Below are 5,304 nucleotides of genomic sequence, written 5' to 3'. Positions count from 1 at the left end.
TTGAGTCCACAGCAACCATCAGTTTCTTCTTAACTCAAGTGGAAATCCAGTTCATTCAGGGGACCTGCTCCATAGGTGTGGATCTCTGTCTAATTAATGTTCTCTGGAGACCAAGAACAAAGAGCTTCTGACAGGTTAAAGGTCAAGGGTCTCCTCCCCAAATACGTTCTGACAGTGTTTTAGTAAATGTGGAGATACCTGTCCCTCCCACCTCCTTGGCATCTGTGTCGTGCGTCAGGTAATGGACTTTTCCTCAGGAAATGGCTCAAATCCAAGATATGATGTTAGGGTTACTATCTCTGCCCTGTTTCAACCTTTCAACCTCTAACACATGTTGCATTTCCTTCTAAGATCCTGGAGGCGGGCCCATTTTCAAACCTTCGTTACTCATTGCCATTGATATTTACTGTGCAGAAAAATTTAAGTTCACACAAAAACCTTCACAAAGAAGTTCATAGCAGCTTTATTTATAATGGGTAAAATTATAAAAAGCAAAAGATGTCATTCAGTAAGTAAGTGGTTAAACTCTGGTGGCACTTTGTCTCCTTCCCCCAAGTCCCACTCCAGGCGCACAGTGTCCCACCATCAGATGGTGACGCCACACAGTCACCCCCAACTCTGTTCCCCAGGAGGAGAAGGCAGGTGCAGGAGAGCAGGGTCCTGCGCTCCTCTGGGCAGAGGGGACAGGCCCACAGCAGCGTCCATGCTCCCCACCCGCCTGCCCTCAGAGCCGAGAGTACAGTCCTCTTCATCGCTGCTGCTCCATACTGTGACAAGGACAGAGGGAGGGTGATGCTGGGCCGAGAGCGATGTGCAGGTCCATCTCCATGGCAGCTTCAGCAGGGAGAGAAGAAGCTCCCTGGGCAGCGTCATCTATTCCCACCAAGAGCTCGGGGTGCAGGACAAGCTTCCTCCCCCTCCGGACTCAAGGCCAGCACTGCCCCAAACTCCCCTCCCCACTCTGTGACTTGTGAACCTGTCTCTACACTTCCTGGAGCCTCTGCAAACCCCCTCCCTACAGCCCCACAAGTTCAAGGGCCAGAGAACGCAGGAGAGGACCAGCGGGGTCCATTCTGGGCTGGCGTTTAGAGGTTTGGCTCATCTGGAAATATCCTAAACCTTCCATTTGTTTTTGTAAGGATGGCTTGATGTGGACTTCAGGTGCAATGAGGGAGTAGGGATGAGGGAAGGTGAGCCTCACTGCAGTCAGCCTCCCCCCATGGCCCTGTCCCTTCTGGAAGCCAAAGGAGACACTTAGGAAGGGAAGAGCCTGACCACGTTTTTACCACTGGCAGAGCACAAACAGAAGCCATGACCTCTAAGGAGAAAAAACGTATTTGGGGAAAATTGGGGTTGGAAGACATCATTAGCACAGAGGACGGACTCAGGAGAAAAACCAGGTTTTCTGTTCCTCCACTTCCCTGTCTGGGGAGATAAGCATTCCTATGAGGAAAGGTGTGTCAGGCACAGTCTACTCATCCCAAGAAACACATATCTGAAGACAACATGGCAGGTAATGGATTGGCTGAGGCAGCTGCCACCCTCAGCCCAGGCTGGCAGGGTTTGGCTGGGGACCACGGCTACCTGGATGGCAAGGTCCAGTTGCCATGCCTGTTTTGATCCATTCCCTCGTATTTGGAGAGTTGTGGTCCCTGGAGGTAGGTTGGGGACTGTCCTCTGTCATTGTTCTTCTCTGCTCTGGGGAGGAGGGAACGTCTTGGTAACAGGCATGTCCAGCTTCCCAGGCCTGAAGTGGTTTTTACGATGCTTCGACTGGGAGGCCAGAAGTTCTCTGCAAGCCTCAGTTTTCTCCCAGGACCCGGACAAAGGATGTCACTGTCGATGGTGCCTGAACAGCCCTGCCATCCAACGCTGAGCTGTGTGTGACCTGTGCCTGGCTATGGGTGGTGGTTGATGCGGGCTTGCCTTTGCAAGGTGGTCCTTTGGTGCTTCCTCCTTGTTGGGCCTCAGGCATGGCAGGAGGCATCTCAACATTTTTCTGAAAGGGCTGCTGTGATAAACCTCTTCCTTTTCAGGCAGGGGCTGGAAGGGTTTGGTCCCGAGGGTGTCTCCTATTCCCCTGACCTGGGTCCAAGACTGGGACCCTGACTCCCCCTCCAGTGTTGCCACCCCATGGCAGGGCTCTGGTGAGGCCCCACCTCTACTCTCTTCCCGAGGCTCATTCCTGGCCACTGGGCACCCTGAACTCAGCTCTAGATAGCCTTGCTCGGCCCCCACGATGGTCCCACTCTGCCCTTTTCTCTCTGAGAGGCTGAATGTGAAGGTTGGAGAAGTCAGCCGGCCCTCCTGCCCCAAAAGAGGGGCTTCTGAGGGCTCACTGCCATCGCCAGGTAGGGTCCCTCCCAGAGCATTCTGATTTTCCTCACACACAGGTGAGGGAGCAGGGAGGGGATGGGCCAGGCTGGGAACTGATGCTTTTGTTGTCAAAGTTAAGACTTTGTCACCTGGAGGAGACTCAAGAGGTTTTCCCATGAACTGTGCAAAGCTTTCAAGTGGGCCCCAGAATCACAGGTGGCTGCGGGGTTAAAAGGGGACTGTGGAAGGGCTGAGTATTGAGCCTCACATGCTTTCAGATCTGCAGGCTCCAAAGACAGGAGGGGTAGGCCCCAGCGGAAATTCAGCCCAGACATGATACTGTGTGCTTCGAGCATCTGAGGAGTGTGTGGATCATCTTGTTCTTCTTTTGCCCAGAACTTCGTTTGTATTCTTTCTGTGATTTCTGTCTCGAGCAGCTTCTGGACATCAGGGTTGGCAACTTAGGGGCTATCAGTCTCTCCCTCCCTATTTGTGGGGCCTCCCCAGAATGAGGGCACTGGTCGGTGGCAGGACAGGTGCCCTTGCTGGGACTCGAAGTATGATGACATGGGGAAGAACAAGACCTTGATTATGTTCCACCGGGAGAGGAACTCAATGCGATAGCTCATGTGGCCGAGGCCTGAGTTGGGAAATGGCCAACAGGAGTGAGCTGGAGCTGAGCTCGTGGCAACAGGGCCTAGCGGGATTCTGGTCAAGTCAGATGGAGGTTCTGCTGGCAGAGTGGAGGCCAAAGGTAGAGTGGGCTGGGTCAGAGGAGCAAGGAAAAGTGCTGGAGTTGTGGTGAGAGGAACACCTTCCACAGGCTTCCCGCATGGTTGGCAGACTCTGGCAGAAGCTGTCTTGCAGGCCTTCCCTGGGGAGTCTTGAGATGACAAGTGATGGAAACATCCCTTAGAAGACAGCCACCCCAGGGAGCTTCGGGAGACAGGAGGCACAAGCTGCAGCCAGGAGCCCAGGGCCCTGGGACAGCAGGGCAGACCAGGTGAGGGTGGCCCCTTGAGACACATGGCCCTCCCTGGCCCCACCTCCACTTCACTGAATTTCCTGCTGTCCCTCACCCTAGGCCTTTTGCCAACCCTGTCCCCATGGCTCCCCTCCCAGCTCAGCCCCAAACTTCCTGCAGCCCTGGGGTACATCAGCGACCCTGGGAGCAAGAAGTCCAGGAGAGAAGGGCAAGATTTCTGACCTTTGCAAAAGGGACATCTGGCCCCGCACTTCTGTCAGGTCTTTCTGGCCAGTTCTGTAAGCTAGAAATCAGAGACTGTGTCACAGAGCTGAAGACAGGGGCCTAGGGCTCTTAGAGGAGGCTGCGTGCAATGTGCCTTTAGGGGAGAGTGTTTGAGGTCAGACTCTGGAGCCCAGGCACTAGTGTCTAAGGCCATGGGATCCCTGACGGGGCTGGCACAGCTGCTGATGGGTTGAGGTTTGTCATTGACCAAGTGCTTCCACCTCCACCACAGCCCACATGCCCCTGCTGGCCAACAACCATTTCCAGATGCCTGCTGGCCTGGGCCATGGTTTCTAGCACAGAATCTGGCAAGTATCTGGGTTTTCGTCTCCTTCCTGGGTGCCTCCCAGAGGGCACTGTTTCCTGAGGGACAGGCTCTGCCCCTGGCATCCTCGAGCCCATGGAGCTGTGTGCTCAGGGACAGGAGATCGAGGCCAGCTCTGGAGCCCAGGGCTGAATGGCAGAAGATTACCTTTCAAAGCTCCCCTTTTCTTCCTGCTCCTGATGCCCCTCCCTCTCGGCTCCACTTGACACTGAGAGGAGAGAAAAAACAAGAAACTTTGGGGTCTGAGACCCAAGGCTCCCTCTCCTCTCTCTGGACCCGCTGCAGACACCCAGTGTTCATGAGCAAGATGACTGTCTACACTGAACTCCGTGGGCTCTCGGGTGTGTCTTCCCTTTTCCTTACTTTTGAAGTGGAGAATTGAACACAAAATGGATATTTGCTGTCTTCCTACTTTGAGGATCATAAGAAGGTCCCCATGTGGGACTAGCATGGATCTTCTGTCATTGTTTCTCTGCTCAAGAAACGCACACATTCTCAGATGTACAGAATCTTATGAGCTTCCTCAGGGAGGACTTTGCTTCCTGAGGCCACAGCCCCACTCCAGGTCCTGCTCAGAGGCTGTCGGGGGCTCAGCTCTTCCCTCAGACCAGCCACGACAGAGGAAAGGCCTGGTCAAGACACCTGCCCCAGGAAGGTGGCTGGGGAACCAGTGCCCAGGGCCTGCCTTCCCACAGAACCCACATAGCATCCCATCCTTGGCCACTTTTCACTGGCCTGGGGACTTTCTCTGGAGCCCTCTGCCACACCAGCACTCCTGCTCTGACATCTTCAGATGGAAATGCTTGTGCCCACTCTCACCACTGCCCACCCAACCTGGCTTGTCCCTAGAAGGATGATGTTCTATTGTTTCCCATCCCCAGAGTCCCTCTAGTTGATTCAGAGAAGGGGAAATCATAGTAAAAAAGAAGGGAGACTCATCTTCTGGTGGGTCTTGGTCCAGGATTTCTTACCTTCCTGACGTTTCTCCTTTTGTAAGGTGGTTGTAAGGGCAAATTCCTTCTGGGGGAGGGGAGGAACAGGAGGAAGAGCCCCAGTCCATACAGGATGCAGAGGATGGTCCCAATCACCCAGGAAGCGGAACTGGAGCTCAACCAGCTAGCAACAATGCTTTTTATATATAAGATAGGCGTTTCCATATCTCAAATACAGTTCTACTCTCAGGCAACTGAGGACTGGGAGTGGCTTGGAGATTAGAACCCCATGCCCTCATCATGGAACTGTGGCCGTGTCACAAGGGCTCCTGGGGGGGGAGGGGACAGCAGGGAAGCAGATTGGACCACAGCCCCTCCCCCACCAACTGGCCTACAACTGCCTCCCTCCACCCTCCTGGGCCTTCTAGACCTTGGGTAGTTTTCTATTCCTTCCACCTGGAAGCCAGATGTCACCCGGTTCC

General features: G+C 54.3%; 1 long non-coding RNA gene across 1 annotated transcript; it reads right to left on the bottom strand.

The window, feature by feature from the left end:
* Positions 1-439: 439 nt before the first annotated feature.
* LOC138917528 (uncharacterized) lies at positions 440-5,094 on the bottom strand. The gene is made up of 3 exons (XR_011425728.1): positions 4,862-5,094; positions 4,038-4,098; positions 440-3,584 (listed from the first exon to the last, which is right to left on the bottom strand). It is a non-coding gene; the product is annotated as an uncharacterized lncRNA (long non-coding RNA).
* Between the last annotated feature and the right edge of the window lie 210 nt (positions 5,095-5,304).

The sequence above is a fragment of the Equus caballus genome, chromosome 14 (genome assembly GCF_041296265.1).
Source record: "Equus caballus isolate H_3958 breed thoroughbred chromosome 14, TB-T2T, whole genome shotgun sequence".
Taxonomy (NCBI): Eukaryota; Metazoa; Chordata; class Mammalia; order Perissodactyla; family Equidae; genus Equus; species Equus caballus.
The sequence above is the reverse complement of the archived record's forward strand: the minus strand, read 5'-3'. Positions and strand labels throughout refer to the sequence as shown.